General features: G+C 40.9%; 1 protein-coding gene across 1 annotated transcript in view; it reads right to left on the bottom strand.

Annotated features, from left to right (window-relative positions):
• ankrd6b (ankyrin repeat domain 6b) overlaps positions 1-22,289 on the bottom strand; it is a 53,310-nt gene extending 31,021 nt beyond the window's left edge. The window contains exon 1 of the mRNA XM_042300499.1: positions 22,184-22,289. The gene's annotated coding sequence lies outside the window, so the exon portion shown is untranslated. The remainder of the gene's footprint in view (positions 1-22,183) is intronic.
• Between the last annotated feature and the right edge of the window lie 414 nt (positions 22,290-22,703).

The following is a 22,703-nucleotide window of genomic DNA, read 5'->3' as shown; positions in this document are numbered from 1 at the left end:
GGATGGAGCCGGTCCAAACAACAACATTACATCCACACAGCACAGCACAGGATGGAGCCGGTCCAAACAACAACATTACATCCACACAATGAGACACATAACAAACGCGTTAGAATGAACGTGTTTGTGCTCTAAGTCGCTGCCGGCTGTCTCTAACATTCCCATCAGTGAGGGCACTTTCTCCCACCATTTGTTTAAGCTCACATCCATCCACCACAACAACAGTACGTCTTTCTTTAGCATGCTGGGGCATAGGCTAGCCTAACACAGAGGGATTTGACCTCTTGAGTTCTGGACCAGCTGTAGCTCTCCTCTAGAGATCTCCCTCTACTCTTACATAAACCTTCTAGCGCCGATGGGGACAGAGGGGGTTACATAAGAAGCCATAGCAAGCTGAGAGGCCCCTCTGGATTGAAAAAGAAGGCCTTGCTTGTGTTGTTTTTTTTTATGTCTCAGGGCATCTGCTGAACCAGTTTCACTAACTCAGTGAGCCGCCAGCTTGGCTGGGACCCTTATTGCTTGGGTCAAGCATCTTTGTTGTTTGTAATGAAGTAAGCAGAGACAAGATTCCTGAGTCTGACCCCAAAGCATTGTGATCTATTTGATTTTCTGGCAGCACATAAAAAAACAAAGCAACATTTGACTGAAATACAACTTGTAGCTGTGGCTTCTGTGGTCATGCTCCATGCTGGAGTGGTATTCCCCAGCGGAGTATGGAACAGGGATCAGTGACGTGATTGGACAATGATTGAGAAGAGCACTCAGTCCAGAGCAGGATTGGCTCCCCAGTCCCCAGTATTTAGTCAAACTCAGCCATCTGTCTTTCCCCACCCCCCACTTCCAGCAAACAGAGGCAGAAACAGAGAGACAAAGGCAGAGAGAAAGAAAGAGAGAGAGGGCAGAGAAAGGAGATGGCAGAGAGAAGAGAGGGCAGAGAAAGAAAGGGCCAAGAGAAAGAGTGAGCAGAGAGAGAGATAAGGAGAAAGAGAGAGATTAAATCAAAACTTTGACCCTTTCACTAATCCCAAGATCTATTTCAGAGCTCATAGCCCCGGTTCCTCCAGGGGTGGTGCCTTGGAAATCTCTGACACACACAGATCAAGGAGTTTATTTCTGAATCAGAGATTTATGGTCATCACTAATCACAAAATCGAAATAGTCCGTTTAAATAGTCTAAATACAGATCATATACTTTCAAATAACCCAATTCCAAAACTCGTGACTCGTGAGTGTCAGCCTTGAAGAAAGACTCCTGGGCTGTTGTTACTCTGAGGTAGTTGGGACAGTGATAATTAAGCTGTTCTGTGTGTTACTGATGCCTGCCAGATGTGAGACTGGAGATAACGCTAACAGCACTTCGAAGAAACTCAACATCATCAAAGGTATTACCAGGGGTCGTAACCTCTATAGCAAGCCAAGACTTCAGCCTCATTTGCAGACATTGACAATGAATAAGTGAGGTTTAGGATGTTGTCACAAGACCAGCGCTGCCACAGTAGTATACACACACTTCCAGCTGTGGGAAGATACTGTACTGACCAAAGACTCTAGACTCTGGCCAATCTAGTTATCATAATCATCTGATTTGGATTCATTGTCCTGGACCACTGAACAGAAAAGGCCCCTTGTGTTAGTCAGAGAGAGGCCAGTCAAACACAAATCTCTCTCTCTCTCCCTCTGGGTAATTCAACGGTAATGGAATCACGCTTTGACTCAGATTTCTCACTTTAAAATGTATGCCAGACAAAAACCACTGATTTCAAAGTTTAACAAACCATACAACTCTATGCACGAGGACTACTTTGAACACAAACAATTTTCCAAAAACACATTTACTGGAAGACCTGCGCAGGTGCAAAGCTTGGTAACAGAAAATCTCCTTCGTTTTTTTATGCGACCCCCTTTTCCAAAAAACTCAAGTTCAATACAGATGTAGGATCTTCATTTGAGCCAGTTTCTACAGCGGAAATATTATACTGCAGCAACAGAAAATGTTAATTATCATATGGATTATAACTCATGGAATTTATTTTGTATTGGTTGCTACATTTTTCATTAGGACAAATCAAGTCTGATATTTTAAGGTGGAAATTACAAACTTTAAAAGCCTTTGTAAACCTCACATACACTACAAGTTCTCATTTCCTGTAGCGCAGGGAAATTCTCAGCAACAAGAGTGATCAAATTAAGATCCTATCTGTATCTGCTCCGATTACGTTTCAAAGATGTCTGCAGAAAGAACCGAGTGTCAGCTATGACATTACACTTTGAGTTGGAAACAACTATTTTGGTTATCGAACTAGAGTAGGTCAAGTGGATTTACATTCGGTAACGGAATTACAGTAACGGAATTACATCATGGGTCCCTGATCTGTACTACACAGAAATGCATCATTATGGATATGAATATCATTCTCTTAAATGGTGATGATTCCTGAATAAGGCACACAAAGGTAGAAATATGCATCATCCTTATTTTGCATATTTGGATATTACCCTACACACTGGCTATTATTGTGATGAACTCCGCCCCCAAACAAGACCACATTTGGTTGGTCCGGACCAGACCACATCTGAAACAATCATAGACAAATATGTTTCAAACGTTTGGAAATCACGGTACAGCAATGTAGAGTACAGTGGAGTACAGTACAGCATAGCACAGCACAGTTCAGTAGAGTACAGTAGAGTACATACAATAAGATATGTTCAGTAGAGTAGGGTATAGAACAATACAGTACATAATACTGTACTATAGTCTAGTGTGCTTTACTGCACTGTACTGAACTACCCAAACTCGTGAAACATCGACGTCCATGATTGGTTCAGATTGGCTCCGGCCGGGGTCAACTGACCAAATTTCAACTATTTTTCAACGTCCACGGACGTCCGTTGTCGGTCGGTGCTCAGTGGGTGAGAATGCTTGTTACAGTAAATGGAAAGAGGTTAGGTGGTAGGTGTCCCGGGAGGTGTCAGTAAGAGCCGGGAGAGGTGACATTAACCGGAAAGAGAAGAGAGTGGCAGTGAGAGAGAATGAGAGGGAGGTGTTGTCCAGACTGTTTTCACAGTCTTGCTTTGGCCACCAGACGACAGAAAGCTAAGGAAAAAAATGATGAGCTGAACATAACAGTATGCCAGTGGAAGGGAGGACAGTAGCAGGTAGTTTCTGTTTACTATGATTTACCATTGTGACCAATTCAATGGCAGTAATTATGTTACTGAGTTTTAATCACTTACAGTTTTTTTTATAGCTTTGGTACTATTTTCACAAGTATATGATAAAATTTCACTTCTCTTAGTACAAAAATCAAAATAGATATTCAAAAAGTCTGTTTAAAATAACTTTAAAGCCCATTTTCAATTGACTAAGTACAACACACAACACTCACACAGTAACCTTTCTTTATATGAAATACCTTTCAGAAAAAGTAATGGCCTTTCACAATGCAATGCTCACAATACTCACAAATGTGTGTTTGTAAAGTATAAACAAAATGACACGTAAGATGCATCATAACCATACATAATGACTACTCGTTATTACTAATTGAACCACAATTGGCCACCATATAAAAGTGGGTGTGTGAACACTTGCAATTTCTTTCAACACGGCGCAGGATAGACAGCAAGGGAGAGGAAGACATCAAAGAGCTAGTGGGAAAGGGGCCCATCAGAGAGAGGGAGGCAGACGGCAGGGAACTGTTGTGTCTAATGAAGTCCGGACCATCGTCGTTGACCACGTGGTAAACAGAGGCCTTACAATTGCAGAGGCGGTCAAGTTTAGTTCACCTCAATCTGAAAAGATACATTCAATCTTGAGGACATTTCGCCAAGAAAACTGGTAAGTCTGAAGGATATGCACTATGCGTTACCATTACATTTACAGTAAATGAAATTGTAACGCATGTAAATTCACAAACATGTTTTCAGTATGATCTATTGACAGTAGACTCTGTTCTACCCTCAGAATTGACAGAAGACCCCATGGTGTTGTCTGTGGCCGTGTGTTGACCGACCAGCAGTGGTGGAAATGCTGAGGGCCAGGAATGACATACGGCTGTCCGAAATAAAGCAGGCCATTGGGGAGAACGATGACACCTTTGCCAACATGGCATCCGTCAACCTACCAACAAACACATGCCTTTTGAAGAGACACCAGGTATATATGAAACCCATTTACCCGGTGCCTTTTGAGAGAAACGACGACCGGGTGAAACAACTGCGGGCCGAGTATGTTCAAGTACAACACTATATACTGTATTACTGATACTATTTTATGCACATGCTATTTCACAACATCCTAATGGAACTATACTGTAACAAAATGTATTTTTAAATGGTGATTGTGTGTGATGCTACTGTGAACCATCACAAGTATACACTACATGACCGAAAGTATGTGGACACCTGCTTGTCGAACATCTAATTCCCAAAATCATGGGCATCAATATGGAGTTGGTCCCCCCTTTGCTTCTATAACAGCCTCCACTTTTCTGGGAAGGCTTTCCACTAGATGTTGGGACATTGCTGCGGGGACTTGCTTCCATTCTGCCACAAGAGCAATAGGGACATTAGAGACGGTGGCAGAAACATTATGAACAAACTAAGTTACAAATAATGCGAAAACACACAATGGCACGTTAGGGGCACGTAAAATGGCAGCCATCTCCTTCGGCGCCATCATCAGCTCATTATGTAGTGAATGAGGACATTCACTGTGATGTGCATGAGAATTTATGGCCAAATGCTCAAGACAGGCTTGATGCAAATGAATGTGTGCATTACATTTCATTAGACATTAGACCTACTGTACGTGGCAAATGTATCTGAAAAATGACTGATTACACATTGGGTATATATTATGGAAATTATAGATTTTCCGTCAATTTTGTTGGGTAATGTAAGTCTATTGCTTAAAACTGTAATCTGCTGTAATTTACAGTACTATAGCATATTACTTTCAGCATTTCTAAGGGCGATTTGAAACGTTTATCTTGCATTATATTCTATTGGATTAACTGGTAGTTAAAATAACTCAATTGAAAATATATTATGCTGTGTTTTGGTGATTAACCCAATGTTCTATTACATTTCCCAATAAACGTATAATATGAATCAAATGGTTGTGTGATGAGATGTTTACATCCAAACGTATGCACAAAATGACAGGTTTTGGATGAAAGACGGGCTGCTTCAAGTCGGACCAGTTTTGTACTAAAAGTTGTGAAAATGTACCACATACTTGTGAAAATAGTACCAGTACCAAAGCAATAAAAATAAAATAAATAATTCATTACCAAACTTTATATCAGTGAAAACACTAATTGGTAGGTCTACCTTTATTGCTTACTTATGGAAACTGTCATTATCCTCCCTCATGAGGGTGAGAAATTAGAAAATATCTTAGATCTGTGGAGTTTTGGTAATATAATTACAAGGCAATGTTTCTTCAACTTACAGTCCAGAAGGCAAAGGATTTCTCCAACTAAAAATAAGTGATATTTTTGGCCAAGGGTATTTACTTCAGCATTATTATGTTTTGATGTATTTCAAAGGCCCGCTTTCCATCTGTTGACCAGAAATCAAAGCTTTTGCTTATTTAAAAAAAATTGTATACATATATTTCTCTAAAACAGACTCTTAGCTTTCCTTTGACACGCTCCTATGAACTTCACGTTGGTGCTCACTGGCTCGTTTATATGGAAATGCCCCTCTCCCCACACACACACTAGCAATAGCACAGCAAATGGCCTGCCAGCCTTGTCACCCAGTCTCCAGCTGCAGAGGACTAACAAATGTTTGTGTGAAATGAAGGCTGAGGCGCAGCCTGAAGAGAAGACTTACTCCCCCCACTGCTTTGTTTGGAGCATCTCCTTTCAGCCTGCCTCTGAAAGGAAGGACCAAACATCAATATGTTTCAGCAGCGTGGGGTGGGGTGGACCATCGCAGACCCACTTTTTTTAAAGGACCTCTTGGCCGCAGAGACTCAATGTTGCTGTTTCAAAGCTAATGTCTACACATTTTGCCAATGCTTATGCCGTGTTCTTCATGCTATGTGAGTGACTGAAACATAAATAAATCAATGGTGGCCCCATGTCATGACTGTCTTATTTTGGTGATTGTTAGATCTCAAAGAATCTTATTTGAAAATACACTGAACAAAAATATAAACGCTACATGCAATGTTTTGGTCCCATGTGTCATGACCTGAAATAAATATCCCAGAAATGTTCCATTGGCAGAATATTTTTTATTTATCTCATTTCTTGCACAAATTTGTTTACATCCCTGTTAGTGAGCATTTCTCCTTTGCCAAGATAATCCATTCACTGGACTGGTGTGGCATATCAAGAAGTTTATTAAACAGCATGGTCATTACATAGGTGTACCTTGTGCTGGGGACAACAAAAGGCCACTCTAAAATTTGCAGTTTTGTCACAACACAATGCCACAGATGTCTCAAGTTTTGAGGGAGCGTGCAACTGGCATGCTGAGTGCAGGAATGTCCACCAGAGGTGTTGACAGAGAATGTAATGTTCATTTCTCTACCATAGGCCACCTCTAACCTTGTTTTAGAGAATTTGGCAGTGCGTCAAACCGGCCTCACAACCGCAGACCATGTATATGGCGTGGTGTGGGCGAGTGGTTTGCTAATGTCAACATTGTGGATAGAGTGCCCCATGGTGGCGGTGGGGTTACGGGCAGGCATAAGCTACGGACAACGAGCACAATTGCATTTTATCGATGTCAATTTAAATGCAAAGAGATACTGTGACGAGATCCTGAGGCCTATTGTCGTGCCATTCATCCGCCACCATCACCTCATGTTTCAGCATGATCATGCACGGCCCCATGCCGCAAGGATCTGTACACAATTCCCGGAAGCTGAAAATGTCCCAGTTCTTCCATGGCCTGCATACTCACAAGACATGTCACCCATTGAGCATGTTCGGCATGCTCTGAATTGACGTATATGACAGTGTGCCAATTCCCGCCAATATCCAGCAACTTCGCACAGCCATTGAAGAGGAGTTGGACAACATTCCACAGGCCACAGTCAAGCGCCTGATCAACTCTATGCGAAGGAGATGTCGCACTGCATGAGGTAAATGGTGTTTGCACCATTTACTGACGGGTTTTCTCATCCACCCCTCCTACCCTTTAATTTAAGGCATCTGTGAACAACAATGCCTATCTGTATTCCCAGTCATGTGAAATCCACATATTAGGGCCTAATGAACTGATTACCTTAAATGAAATATAACTTGGAATTTTTGCATGTTGCGTTTATATTTTTAAGTATAATTTTTCCACTTTTTTTTTTACATTACAGCCTTATTTCCAAAGAATATTATACATTTTACTCATCAATCTACACACAATACCCCGTAATGACAAAGCAAAAACAGGTTTTTTCATTTTTTTTGTGTGCAAATGTATAAAGTATTTAGACCTTTTACTCAGTACTTTGTTGAAGCACCTTTAGCAACAATTACAGCCTTGAGTCTTCTTGGGTATGGCGCTACTTGCTTGGCACAGCTGTATTTGGGGAGTTTCTCCCATTCTTCTCTGCAGATACTCTCAAGCTCTGTCAGGCTGGATGGGGAGCGTTGCTGCACAGCTATTTTCAGGTCTCTCCAGAGATGTTCAGAATATGGCTGGGACACTCAAGGGCATTCAGAGACTTGTCCTGAAGCCACTCCTGCATTGTCTTGGCTGTGTGCTTAGTGTTGTTGTCCTGTTGAAAGGTGAACCTTCTCCCCAGTCTGAGGTCCTGAGCACTCTGGAGAAGGTTTTCATCAAGGATCGCTCTGTACTTTGCTCCATTCATCTTTCCCTCAACCCTGACTAGTCTCCCAGTCCCGGCCGCTGAAAAATATCCCCACAGCATGATTGGCAAACTCCATGTGGGCTATCATATGCCTTTTACTGAGGAGTGGCTTCCATCTGGCCACTCTACCAAAAAGGCCTGATTGGTGGAGTGCTGCAGAGATGTTTGTCCTTCTGGAAGGTTCTCCCATCTCCACAGAGGAACTCTGGAGTTCTGTCAGTATGACCATTGGGATCTTGGTCACCTCCCTGACCAAGGCCCTTCTCTCCCAATTGTTCAGTTTGGGCCGGGCAGCCAGCTCTAGGAAGAGTCTTGGTGGTTGCAAATTTCTTCCATTTAAGAATGATGGAGGCCACTGTTCCTGAGGACCTTCAATGCTACAGAAATGTGGAACCTGTCTTGGAGCTTTACAGACAATTCCTTCAACCTCATGGCATTGGTTTTTGCTCTGACATGCACTGTCAACTATGGGACCTTACAAAAAAAACTTTTCACTTTGTAATTATGGGGTATTGTATGTAGATTGAAGAGGAACATTTATTTAATCATTTATTTAATCCATTTTAGAATAAGCCTGTAACGTAAGAAAATGAGGAAAAAGTCAATACTTTCCGGATGTAATGTATAGCTCCATTATCTTTTCTACATACTTTATCTGGTTTTAGTCATTAAATTTACACTGAAAATGTTTTACCATCCTCAACATATGTATAAATATATACTGTATGTTTTTTCAAATATTTTTTGGAGTGGTGGCCTCACGCTGCTAGATTAATATAGGCGAAACACCTTAAATCCTCTGCACTAAAACACTTAATGATCGCAGATGTGGCTGTGCTGAAAGAGCAAGGAGCTGTGGATAATGACAAGCGTTTACTGTACCAATAAAGAGGTTTAGAGCACCTGCAAGGCAAAGGAGTAAAGAAATATATTTTTATTGTCCCACCAGGCTATTCACTTGCTCATTCAATGACCTACTATTTATGTCAAAAGGTGCACTTCTGTTTTACAATCACACAATTCCCTAAAATGTAAAAAAAAAAAAAAACACAACATAGCAGTTGGCTAGTAACCCATCGGGTAAAACTAAAAGGATAAAACTAACCTGTCTCACGACGGTCTAAACCCAGCTCACGTTCCCTATTAGTGGGTGAACAATCCAATGCTTGGTGAATTCTGCTTCACAATGATAGGAAGAGCCGACATCGAAGGATCAAAAAGCGACGTCGCTATGAACGCTTGGCCGCCACAAGCCAGTAATAGGCTAGTAACCCATCATTAAATGGCCCCTTCCTTCCTCTCCCTTCTCATTTATCTTGTACGTTGTTAATAGGCATTGTCTCACCACCTGGGAAGTGAAACCGTAATCAATGTAAAAAGAATCTCATCCATATAACACTATCTGGTTTCCTCATCTCATATAAGTTTAATGGGCCCCCAGCCCCAGACGTCCATTATGGGTCATCCTTTCCCAGTTACACACCTGGTGCAGCGCTGACCTCTCCATCACACTGGCACGCTAATCAGCTCCCCAGGGAACCCAAGAGACGGCCAGGCGGGGGAAACAGCTAGGCAACTCCTACACACACTGACTGCATGATGAGCGCTTTCACGATAAACACAAAACTGAAGACACTGGCTATACTCCAATGCACAATTAGGCGAGGCCTATGCATCACCCTCAGACAAACATAATTCAATCACACATACTGTATTAAGATTGATTGGATAAAATGGGGATATTATTTACAGCACAATGCATGATCGCATAATTTCCTCCCGTTATGTTCCCTTTATGTCACAGTTTTAATGTCTCTTGTCACATATTTAATATGTAAAACTGAGTAGTTGGTTCTGGTTTATCTCTGCATTACAATTTTAATATGGTTGAGGAGAATTCTGATTAGCCCTCATAAAGGCGTCCGAATGCTTCCCAGCCGAAATGGTTCGGAAGAGTTTGTTCATACAATATGACAACATTTTGAAGTTTTTTTTATTTATTATCGGACTTCGTTAAGGGTTTTTTCAGCTGTTCGGACACACTACATCTTTTTTTCTTGAGGCAAGCCGAAATTGGTAGCTGAAGTCTACACCCCTTCGTCGGTAATTGGTCAACAGTAGGGATTTTTCAGTAAAGTCTTTGTCATTCTATAAGAAATGAATGAAATACTGCACCAAACATCTTAGTCAGATGTAAAATTGCATGACTAAGACCTTCTCGTCAAAAACATCAACTCAAGAAATCTGTCATTGATTATCTTTTATTAATTCTGACTTTTGAGGAAGTGTATACTGGCTACAGCGTCTCTAAATGGACAAACAGTACTATTGCCGCTTTTTTTCTAGTTTTTCAAGTGAAGGTCTTTTTAAAGGAGTAGCCAGTATACCCTTCCTCAAAATAATCTGAATCTGATATAACTCAAGAAATCTGTCATTTAATTTTCACAAGGAGATCTTAGAGATTGCGCAATTTTACATCTAACTAAGAAGAATACCTTTTTTTTTTTTTTAAAGTTTACTCTCTCAAAGTTACAAGTACGCAGGCACCTAGCACTGTTTGGTTAGCATGTTTCTGCGGTGCACATGAGATGGAGTTTGCTTCCATCTCATCGTCCCACACACAATGGCAGACCGAAGGGAGGGTGGTGCGGCATCCTCCAAATGCTGTTATTTTATCTAAAACATTAGGTGTATGCCGACACAAGCCAAGTAATTCTTGCAAAGATTTAAAGTACAATTGTGTTTTATCTCCAGTACATTGCCACGATTGTCAGTTATGTAGCTGCTCTACTGATAATCTCAGTGCATCCTTGCTGGGATGACACAACCAATCTACTGTCGGGGAATGCAACATCCCAGACAAACACATTGGTTCACCGTTCCATGGGAGGGGACAGTACACAGCATACTGTACCATAATGTTCTGAATAATGGCCAAGTGTACCTTGCTCCCTATTCTACTGAATCGCTTAGGAGTAACAAACACAAGTCCAACATATATTGGAAACTGCTAAACTACAACAATATTAGCCTATCACTTGTGAATTATGCCCAGCATAAACTGCCTTTTATTTGTGCAACTTTTTCAAATCATAGTCGCCCACCTCATGTAGCCTAACCCATAGGCCTATATGTTTTGATAAGGTTTGTATCCCAACTAAAGTGGCCAAATAATAACTTCTCAAAATTGAGCACATGAATCCGCTTTACAAGGGGTTTAGAGCCTAACTGGCATACATAAGCAGAGATTGAGTTTCAAATTTGGGGAAGATCATTTTCACCATAAAAATGTTCTCAATTTTGATAATGGTGTTTTCCCGCTCATGGAACATTCGTGCTTATAACCTACTGCCATGTGCGCATTGCTGTACTCTATTTTGGTTAGGTCAGGGTGTGACTAGGGTGGGCAATCTAGTTTTCCTATTTCTTTGTTTGGCCTGGTATGGTTCCCAATCAGAGGCAGTTGTCTCTGATTGGGGGTCATACTTAGGCAGCCTTTTCCCACCTTAGTTGGTGGGATCTTGATTTTGTATAGTTGCTGTGTAGCCTGCAGAACTTTACATTCATTTTGGTATTTTGTTGTTTTTCATTGTTCATTTAAATAAAAGTAAGATGTTCGCCTACCACGCTGCACCTTGGTCTCCTCATTCAAACGACGAGCGTAACACTAATAGTCTATCAACATTTTAAGGTAAATGTTCTGTTACGTCAGCCACATTGTTTAAAGTTTTTTTAATGCTAGTGGTTGTATTAATTTGGGATCTATTGCATCCCACAACTGACAGACTATGTTTGGAATATTTATTTATCGCATAGAATAGGTTGACTTTTGTACTATGGGTGATAGTAGATTGACATAGGCTAGTGCTTTTGCTGTTCGTTAGGCCTACTCATCTTGTTGGCTGACGAAAAGTAAATGTGGACAGTTCTTCCAATATCTTCAATATGCACCTCCAAATTGGATAAGAACGCGCACAGTTGCATCCCCGATGTGTCTGTCTTCACTTGTAGCCTGTGAGAAAGACCCAATCAAGTGATGGAGAGCCATGTGCGTGAGGGGTGCTTATGCGCACAACAGCCACTGGCCGCAAAAGGTATGTATTTTTTGGGGTGCATTACGGCCACAAAGGCATTATCAAGTGCTTGTCAAATTGTGAATGAGAGACTAATGAAGAGTGTACAACCTGTGCAAAAAAACTGAGCAAAGAGGCCTCCCAGGTGGCACAGTGGTTAAGGGCTCTGTACTGCAGCGCCAGCTGTGCCACCAGAGAATCTGGGTTCGCGCCCAGGCTCTGTCGTAACCGGCCGTGACCGGGAGGTCCATGGGGCGATGCACAATTGGCCTAGCGTCGTCCGGGTTAGTATAGGAGTACCTATTTCTTTAACTTCTCAACACAGAATAGCCGCATGTGCGCACTTCCTCTAATCATTTGGAGGAAATATTTATATTTCATTCAGCTTTGTTCAATTGTTTTCTTCATACTATAAAATAATGCTAAGAATTCTAAAACGTTTGTCTGCTAAATGAACTAGTGTAGCCCACAGCCATTTGGCATAGCCAGATCAGGATCTAACATAAGGACAACTCAGAGTATGCTATTCTGTTCTTCTGAAATAGACTAGATGTTCTTCATATCATGCTTCTTTAGACCTGTCCAAAATAATGTGTTTATTGTGAAGCTGTAGGCTATATTACATGGATTTATTAGACTTTTTAAAATGTAGATGTTCCAAAGGTGTGTGGAAGCCAGGAGAGCTAAATATGTTTGTTAATTAACAGTCAATTACCGTGAGACCAACAGTTATTTGCTTGACAATCACCGGCTGACAATTTGGTCACCGCCACAGCCCTGACCCCGACTCTGCTTCTGGCACGCAAGCTGTTTTAAATAGTTCCCCACCTCCAGTGCAAGCGCAAGGGATAGTTAATTGTACTACCGAACTGCCCCTAATCAAAACGGCCTAAACGCAGCCATCAGAAAACACTGAATTTTCCTTTTTTCAATGTGTAAATCCTGCTTGAGTCATCTGGGACCCGCAAGCTAATTCCAAGCGGCTACTAGGGGGGGCACTTGAAAGTTCGCAATGTCATATTTCCATTGTAAACAAATTGATAACTTGATAATGAACTATTATGTATTGGCCTAAACATTACACTGTCCCCAAATGTCTTCTACCCTTATTGGAATGTACACAACACCTTCCACCAAAAGTGTGTTTTGTTATCAGTTTAATAACATGCTTAGGGAATGTGATTTTGGCAAAGAGGTAATCTTAATGTGAGATTTTAACATTCATTATGAAGACAAGTCTTTGTAGGAAATCCCTCAAACGGATCACTTAATACCTTTGAACTCACACAGCTAGTTAAAGGGCCAACCAGGGTGACTAAAACACGTCTGGTGTTCAGTAATAAACCAGAAAGAGTGACTAAATCATTCAATATGGTAACTGGGCTGTCTGATCATAACCTTTTATTTATTTTTTTATTTTTTTATTTCACATTTATTTAACCAGGTAGGCTAGTTGAGAACAAGTTCTCATTTGCAACTGCGACCTGGCCAAGATAAAGCATAGCAGTGTGAGCAGACAACACAGAGTTACACATGGAATAAACAATTAACAAGTCAATAACACAGTAGAAAACAAAGGGGGGAGTCTATATACAATGTGTGCAAAAGGCATGAGGAGGTAGGCGAATAATTACAATTTTGCAGATTACCACTGGAGTGATAAATGATCAGATGGTCATGTACAGGTAGAGATATTGGTGTGCAAAAGAGCAGAAAAGTAAATAAATAAAAACAGTATGGGGATGAGGTAGGTGAAAATGGGTGGGCTATTTACCAATAGACTATGTACAGCTGCAGCGATCGGTTAGCTGCTCAGATAGCTGATGTTTGAAGTTGGTGAGGGAGATAAAAGTCTCCAACTTCAGCGATTTTTGCAATTCGTTCCAGTCACAGGCAGCAGAGTACTGGAACGAAAGGCGGCCAAATTAGGTGTTGGCTTTAGGGATGATCAGTGAGATACACCTGCTGATAACCTGACACTCATATCCAGAAAGCTTTCTAAGTACAGGTTTAACCTCTCTACTGTTAGAAAGCCTGATCCGCTGAGAATGCCTAAGAGTGAATTAAATAATTTTGAAAACATAATTAAGGGAATTATCTCTTGTCCTATACAAATTATGTGGAAGCTGATAGTCAGTCAGGTTTCTGTCCACAATCCAAACTACAATAAATGGCTTCCTAAAGAAGATCTAATCCAAACCTGGCCAAAAGAGCACTCTTCCTTGGCTAAATGAAGAAATCTGGAAACTGATGAAAGAAAGAGATCATGCTCTAAATCAACTCTAAAGTCCAAAATAGAGGGAAAGTGTAAATTTATCTGGGAGAATCTAAAAAAGTTAACAGGGAAAGACCATAGTAACACTGCAAAAAGACTAGAAATCGATGTGAATTACAGGATGCAGTCGAAATGGCAACAGCCTTCAATTCCTACTTTGTTGACTGTCAAGGTACTGACACAGAGCCCCTCCACTGGTTTCTTGGGCTCAGTGCCAGTGAATGACACTCAACCTGTCTTCATCATAAGGGAGGTTTCTGAGTCAGAGGTGACCAAGGTGATTAGCTCACTAAAGAACTCTAAAGCCAAAGATGTATTTGGGCTGGACTCTACCTTTCTTAAAAACTACAAAGAGTCGCTCATTGGCCCCATTACTAAGGTCACCAACACATCTATTGGTCGGGGGGTTCCAAGGGTCTGGAAGTTGGCCATAATAACGGCCATCTATACATCAGGTGACCCTGTGGACATGAGTAACTACAGGCCCATTAGTATACTACATGTGGTGTCGAAGGTTGCTGAAAAGTGTAGCAGAGCAACTGATTGCCCACCTCAACAATCCCTTCACATTACCCTTCATGTAGTTTGACTTCAGAGCAAAACACTCCACAGAAATGGCCAACTGCTTTATTCTGGGAAATGTGAAGTCCAAGATGGGCAAAGGGGGTGTTGTTGTGGCTGTATTTCTAGACCTAAGGAAAGCTTTTGATACTGTTAACCATGAGGTTCTTGCAATGGGAATTTGAATGTTTGTGCTTTTCTTAAAACTAATTTCTGTCCTTCTATTCATGTGCTGTTCTAATAACCAATTTCTGTGTTCATGCAAGTGGCTGACTGTACAAATCCTCACTATCAGTAGCTGCAATTTGGCATTACGCCCAGACCGTGTTTTAAGAAGGAATGAAAGATATCTCCATTTCAAGGACTCAGTTTAGAGAGAAAGAAGCCTCGTGAGGTGTTGGTCTGTCACATGTTATGAACCAGTATTGGTCGGTCACATGAATGAAACAAAACAGTCAAGATTAATTAATTATGCTACATCATGCAAATATAACTTGTCTGTGAATAGTCGTATATAAGACAACTTCTGGGTCTGCCCAGGTAGAGCTCCTGATTGACATGTGTAATATGGTGCATTGAGTTGGTTGGAACCTCTCCAGAGCTGACAATAAACAATTATTCATTTAAGATTGACTTTGTATCCCTGTGTATGAATTTCCACGACATTCTCATCACAAAACTGTCCAAGTTCAACATTTCCCCCGGTGCCTTGAGATGGATGAAATCATACCTTGAAGGCAGAACCCAGTGTGTCAGACTGAGCAATGAGCTGTCTCCCACCCTCAGCTATGATGTGGGCGTGACATATGGGTCAATACTGGGGACCCTCCTGTTCAGCCTATACATTTAATGATCTGCCTTCTGTCTGTACTGGGTCTGAAGTTCAAATGTATGCAGATGATAGTGATATATGTGCATGCAAAGAGCAAACAACAAGCTGCACAAGAACTCACCACTGTAATGGTCATCTTACAAAGTGGCTCAGTGACTCATGTTTGCATCTCAATGGGAAAAAACAGTCTGCATTTTCTTCACAAAGAGGGAAACTGATGCTTCTGAGCCAGATGTCTGTCTATGTGTCAGGGGAGAAGCTCTAGGTGATATACAATTTTAAGTACTGTACCTTGGCATAATACTTGATTCCAATCTCTCTTTTAAAAAGCAGGTTAAAAAGGTAACTCAAATAACCAAAGTCAACCTATCTAATTTCCAATTCATATGAAATTGTTTGACTACAGAGGTAGCAAAACTGTACTTCAATGCTATGATACTCCCCTACTTAACATACTGCTTAACTAGTTGGGCCCAAGCTTGTTGTTCAACATTAAAACCCATTCAGTCTGTATACAAACAGGCTCTCAGTGCTTGATAGAAAGCCCAATAGCCATCATCACTGTTAGATCCTCAGAGGGCATGAGCTCCTGAGTTGGGGAAAAACTTCTGCAATATTAAAGATCCTAAATGGTCTGGCTTCCCCTCCACTTAGTACTTTAGTCAAACAGAAAACCCAAACCCATGGCAACAGATCCACAAGGTCTGCCATGAGAGGTGATTATAGTTCCCTTACAGAAAAGCACCTTTAGTCAATCTGCTTTCTCTGTGAGAGCTTCCCATGTCTGGAACACACTGCCATTAGACACACGCAACTGTCGAACCTTCACAAAAAAAAAACATAAAGACATGGCTAAAGGTCAATCGGACTTGTGAACATAATCCCTAGCTGTGTATTGCCGCTTTCCATGTTATCTGTAGCTTGTGAGGTGTGGAACCACTTTGCAGCTTTTATATATTTAGTTTGTTGGCATTTTGTGCCATGTCTCTGACTGTGTGCTACGTGCTGCTTGTCCTATGTTGCACCTGCATGTGCTCACTGCTCATTGATTGTCTGTATTGTTAATGCAATTGTTTTCAATGACCTGCCCAGGGACTGCGGTTGAAAATGAGCCGGCTGGCTAAAACCGTCACTTTTCCTCAAACGGTGCACTGTCCATGTAAATAAAACTCAAACTCAGTATGTTTGGTGCTGTATTTCTCAATGAAAAAATGTGCATGAAAATGAGCCGTCTCTCTCGTTGAAAGACAACAAAAGACTATGGAAGAATCCCGACTGTTGACCAATCACCGACGAAGGGGCGTAGACTTCGGCTCCGAACTTCGCCTTGCCCGAACAGCCAAAAACGAGAAGAAAAAAAACCTCTTCATAATATACGCACAAACGTTTCCGGCTGGGAAGCATGCGGACACCTTTATCGTCTTCTGACAGAGCTGTGACTCAGAAATGTCTACCAAATCTGTCATCACTAAGGTGTTCAGCAGCTCCATTTTTATTACCTTTATTTAACTAGGCAACTAATTTAAGAAAAAATCTCATTTACAATGACGGCCTACACCGGACAAACCCAGACGACATTGGGCACCGCCCTATGGGACTCCCAATCACGGCTAGTGATACAGCCTGGATTTGAACCAGGGTGTCTAGTGACACCTCAAGCACTTAGATGCAGTGCCTTAGACTGTTGAACCACTCAGGTGCCCAAGGAATGCTTCAGAGACTGTCTCAGAGTTCCCTTCCCCAACAGTATGTATAACAGAAAATTACAGCATTTGTCCTTTTTTCTTACCATCCATAAAAACACATAAAACAATCTAGCTGGAGGAGGCCAGTGTAATGAGGGGAAAGAACTTTGTTTGTAGTTCAAGAAACACAGATCAAATCTACTTGAAACAGACAGTTAGCCCTTGGAGTGTGGATGACGCTCAATCATGCACCTATTTACATAAATGCACCACCTTGGAGTGTCTTTCTAATGATGAAAGGCAATAAGCTTAACTATTCTGCATATGAAAAACAGTGAATGTATTTTCCACTTCAGAATGGATTACTTAACAATCTAAAGCTATCCAAGAAAACAGTAATTTATTTACATTTATATAAGCTTTCTTTCTATTAAATGGGGGTTTGTACAGCCTAGGGGATTTCTGATAATGATTTCCTCTTAGCACGGTAATTACCCTCGACCTGTAATTGACTCTGACAATAATAAGGCCCTTACTTACAAGCTCTGCTTACAGTCCACTGAGAAGCCAAATGTGGCTGCCTGTGTATATCTCTCTGATATGCCTGTTTTTTTCTTTCAATTTTCAATTTAAAACTTTCTCCCTCTCCTTCACCCTGATAGGCAAGGACATATACTGAAATAGATAATACATTATTTTATTCATATAAGCCTAGATATACAGTATATGGCATTGTCGTTGGTACCCCTTGGGCACGTGGGATTATACTACCTATCTGGGACCAGGGATGTCCCGCTAAACATAAAACTGTTCAAAAGGCATCAATTTTGGTCTCAAATTATCAATAATCCAAATGGCCAAGAAATGTAATTTGACCAATAGGCTACACATAGTCCCAGATTTGAACATGATTAAATAAAGGAACCCAGGAAATTATTTGATCTGCTCGGGGAAAAAAATACATCATAGCAAAAAGTATCAGATATTGAGCTCATACCAAAATGTTCCGCGCGTAATTCGCCAGACGAACTCTCCGTCCGATTACAATTCCTTGGAAGATAAACCCGATTCGAAGCACGAGAAGCGGTGCGGGCTATTTACATTGAAAGACAACAAGAAGCTTGAGGGGACGGTCGATGGCTCCGTAGTTTATCCAGGCAGAAAGTAAAAACAGATGGGACGGGAGCTACGGGCACTGAGACCCAACTCCCAAGTAAACTCAATCCGAGTTTGCCTTCACACTACCACCCGCTCTGTCCAATTTGCATATCAATAGATCTTGTGACAGCTTCTGTTAATGAGGTGAAATGAAGGAGCGCTGATACAATCCCACTATTTGGGAAGAGAAGCAGTCCATCGGTTCTGCACCCGGCGCCACCCTATGGGACAGCAACCCTCTCACTGGCCTGTCACTTTATTTCCTACTAGAAAGTGAAAGGCAATTCCGGTTATTTCTGTACTATCCTCAACAGGCTACTCATGTCATGCTATGAAATGCATCTTACTGAGTAGACTAGTTTATCATTAACCAGCAATGACCAACATTTGTTGTTGTTTTTTTTTTTTTTTTTGGGGGGGTGTATACAAGCAACTAAATTAGGTGAGTGGGGTATGCGAGATTATCCAAATATGGATCATAATTTTTACTAAGTCTGAACTACACTGTTAAAATGAAGTGCGTTCTAACACTAAAACTAGTGGCAACTGAGCTGCCACCACCTTAGATGAGCCGAAAGCTTAACTTTGCTGGAGTATTGAAACACATGTTGTGAGACAGATGGAAGGTGTGCTGTAACATTCATCCTGAGGTGTTCTGATACATCATATTGACATGGTGTGTTGTAATGCAACATGATGAAGAATTGTGCAACACCTTGCCAGAGATGGGTAGCACGAACACGGAAAGGGTTGAAAATACTTATGGTGTTTCGAGTCCTGCCTAGAGCAGAATTGGCTCCCTTTTTCTGGAGTTTCCAAAATCTGTAAATGGGAGTCCCTTTTCATATAGCATATTAATTATATTGGTAACCCTTTATTTTAAGGGTCCAAAATAAACCATTAAATGCCATTAAGTTTTTGTGTTTTCGTCATTTATTAATCATTACTCCCATATTAATAAAACTGAAGACTGTCTGAGCGCACGAAGGCAGTGTTTTGACAAGCAAAAGCCCTGGGTTCACATCCACATTCTCACGTGAATACCAGTGACGAAGGCCCACTTTACACATGTTCAGAAAGCATTCACACCCCTTGACTTAGTCCACATTTTGTTCTATTACAGCCTGAATTTAAAATGTATTATATTTAGATTTTGTGTCACTGGCATACACACAATAGCGCATAATGTCAAGGTGGAATATTTTTTTTTGAAATGTCTTGAGCCAATTACTGGAAATTGATCAACTGAGAAACAGCTTCTGTGAGAGAGTATGGCAATCACAAGTTCAACTTTTTTGAGAGGTGGGTATCTTGCTATCTCCTCACATTCCAGAAGAAAAGGTGTGAAATAAATAAAAAAGTTTGGGTGTCCTACCCTTAGTGAAGGGACACAGTTTCATACACAGAAACCACATCATGGAGAGTGGCAGCCTGTCCCCATGATGGCAGCTTCTTAAGGGCTAGCCTCCATCATATCCTTTCACCTAGACGATGTGAGACAAGCTTGGGAGGTTATTCAAGTGCCACTGTTAATAAGAGCGTGAGCGTGCACAGATATCTCTGCCTGTGGTAGAGCGAGCCCTTTGTGATTCCTGCTCTACGCCCTGGAGATGTGGAGATGGTTGTAACCTGACCTACCAGCAGCTCTCATCCATGGGAGCCGTGAGAGATTCTTGTATTGGGTTGACCTGTAGCTGAGGCTAACGGTAGCACAGCGGCTTTGTTTGACCACATTAGGCAGGGTTATAGCTTAGGTGTGAAAAACATATTATGTCTTTTATTGTTATATTATTATATATATATATATATATATATATATATATATATATATATATATATATATATATATATATATATATATATATATATATATATATATATATATACTTTTTGTATTACCTTGATGTGTGCAGATAGTAGTTAAGAAGCATGAGCACACTAACAGGTACAAATAGACTCATACAGTGAAGTACTTTTCTATTATATTATTTAATCACCCAGGTAACAGACACTGAGTGTACAAAACATTAGGAACACCTTCCTAATATTGAGTTGCACCCCCCTTTGCCCTCAAAACTGCCTCAATTTGCCAGGGCATGGACTCTTCAAGGTGTCGAAAGCCTTCCACAGGGATGGTGGCCCATGTTGACTCCAATGCTTCCCACATTTGCAAAGGGTGGCAGAGTAGCCTAGTGGTTAGAGCGTTGGACTAGTAACCAAAAGGTTGCAAGATCAAATCCCTGAGCTGACAAGGTGCTGTTCTGCCCCTGAACAACCACTAGGCTATCATTGGAAATAAGAATTTGTTCTTAACTGACTTGCCTAGTTAAATAAAGGTAAAATCAATAAAAGTTGGCTGGATGTCCTTTGGGTGGTGGACCATTCTTGATACACACAGGGAAACTGTTGAATGTGAAAAACCCAGCAGCCTTGCAGTTCTTAGGTGCTGGCAATGCTGGCACCTAAGAACACCTACTACAACACCCTGTTCAAAGGCACTTTTGTCTTGAATATTCACCCTCTGAATAGCACACATACATAATCCATGTCTCAATTTTCTCAAGGCTTAAAAATCCTTCTTTAACCCGCTTCCTCCCCTTCATCTACACTGATTGAAGTGGATTTAACAAGTGACATCAATAAGGGATCATAGCTTTCCCCTGGTCAGTCTATGTCAGTCTATGTCATGGTAGAAGCAGATTTATTTTACATTTATTTTTACGACACTAATTACATTGGAAAACAGTTTATAATAGCAATAAGGTACCTCAGGGGTTTGAGGTATTTGGCTACAAGAATTACTATAGTATATACTACAGTAGTTTTTTACTACAGTATATACACTATTGTAAACTGTAAATACTACAGTATAATAGTCATGTGCAAAACACTACAACAAATACCACAGATTTCACTGTAGTGTTTATTCTGCAAAAACACTACAATGCCCTTACGAAAAAAGATTGCAGTCAGAGCACAGTACAGCTGCAGTACACTGTAGTATAACTGTAGGTATAACCGGGTTCGAGCCCTGAATGCTGATTGGCTGAAATCCGTGGTATTTGAGACAGTATACCACGGATATGACAAAACATGTATTTTTACTGTTCTAATTATATTTGTAGCCAGTTTCTAATAGCATTAAGGTACCTCGGGGTTTTGAGATATATGGCCAATATACCACAGCTAAGGGATGTATCCAGGCGCTCCGTGTTGCGTAGTGCATAAGAACAGCCCTTAGACTTGGTATATTGGCCATATACCACACCCCCTTGGGCCTTATTTGCTTAATGCAGTATAACTGCAGTATGCTGCAAATACCGCGTCCAAAATAACAGTCCACTGCAGTAACTGCACTTTCCTGCGGTTTCAAAACGTCATTTTCTTTTTGTTGTAATGGTGAAAACTATAGTAAAGTCTGCAAAAACACTACAGTGAAAACCTATAGTATTTAACCATAGCATACTATCGTTTTTTTTCTCATGTGGGCTAGCATGAACAGCATGGCGTGTGGCAATCTTTTAAAACATTGTAACAACAATTTTCACGAATACTGCTATGTAATTTCAAATTCTTACATTGTTTACTTTGTACTGGCTAAGCAACAAGTAAAGAAATGTCGACGTACTGTAAACACAGAACATTCACATGAACATATGACGCACTTAGCTACTGTTTTTACTGGATTGTGACGTCCCCTCAACAACAAGGTGGATGAACACTTGCTACTCATGGTTATTCAAAACTTTTTAGAGAAGAAAAACGTACCTTGCCGACATAATTGATGTGAAATTATTTCGGGTGTGTGCATCTGACAGACAACGCAGCCTAGCAAACCTATTCACAAGGAATTATTAGAGAAAGTTCAGCTCAACATTATTTAATGGAGTTCAGATATATCACCGCTCTCAAGCGCTCTCTGGTGGTGACTGGGGCGAGTCTCCTTAAAACTGTGGGCAAGTACACTATATGCGTTTTAATTCTTTCTTGTGGTAACAGGATTTTAGGAGAGCAGTATAGTAAAGTCTAGGTGATGCCAATTAGTCTGATGCCAAAGGAGCTTCCTCTGCTTGTGTCCTTTCCTTCATCTGGCAGGTAGCCTAGTGGTTTAAGCGTTGGGCCAGTATCCGAGAGGTTGCTGGATTGACTCCCCCAAGCTGCAGGTACAAATCAGGTACAAATCTGTCATTCTGCCCCGGAACACTGTTCCCTGTAGGCTGTCATTTAAAAAAAATAGTTTGATCTTAACTAACTTGCCAAGTTAAATAAAAAAATCTGCACCTATGTG

The sequence above is a fragment of the Oncorhynchus tshawytscha genome, linkage group LG18 (assembly GCF_018296145.1).
Source record: "Oncorhynchus tshawytscha isolate Ot180627B linkage group LG18, Otsh_v2.0, whole genome shotgun sequence".
Lineage (NCBI taxonomy): Eukaryota > Metazoa > Chordata > Actinopteri > Salmoniformes > Salmonidae > Oncorhynchus > Oncorhynchus tshawytscha.
The sequence above is the reverse complement of the archived record's forward strand: the minus strand, read 5'-3'. Positions and strand labels throughout refer to the sequence as shown.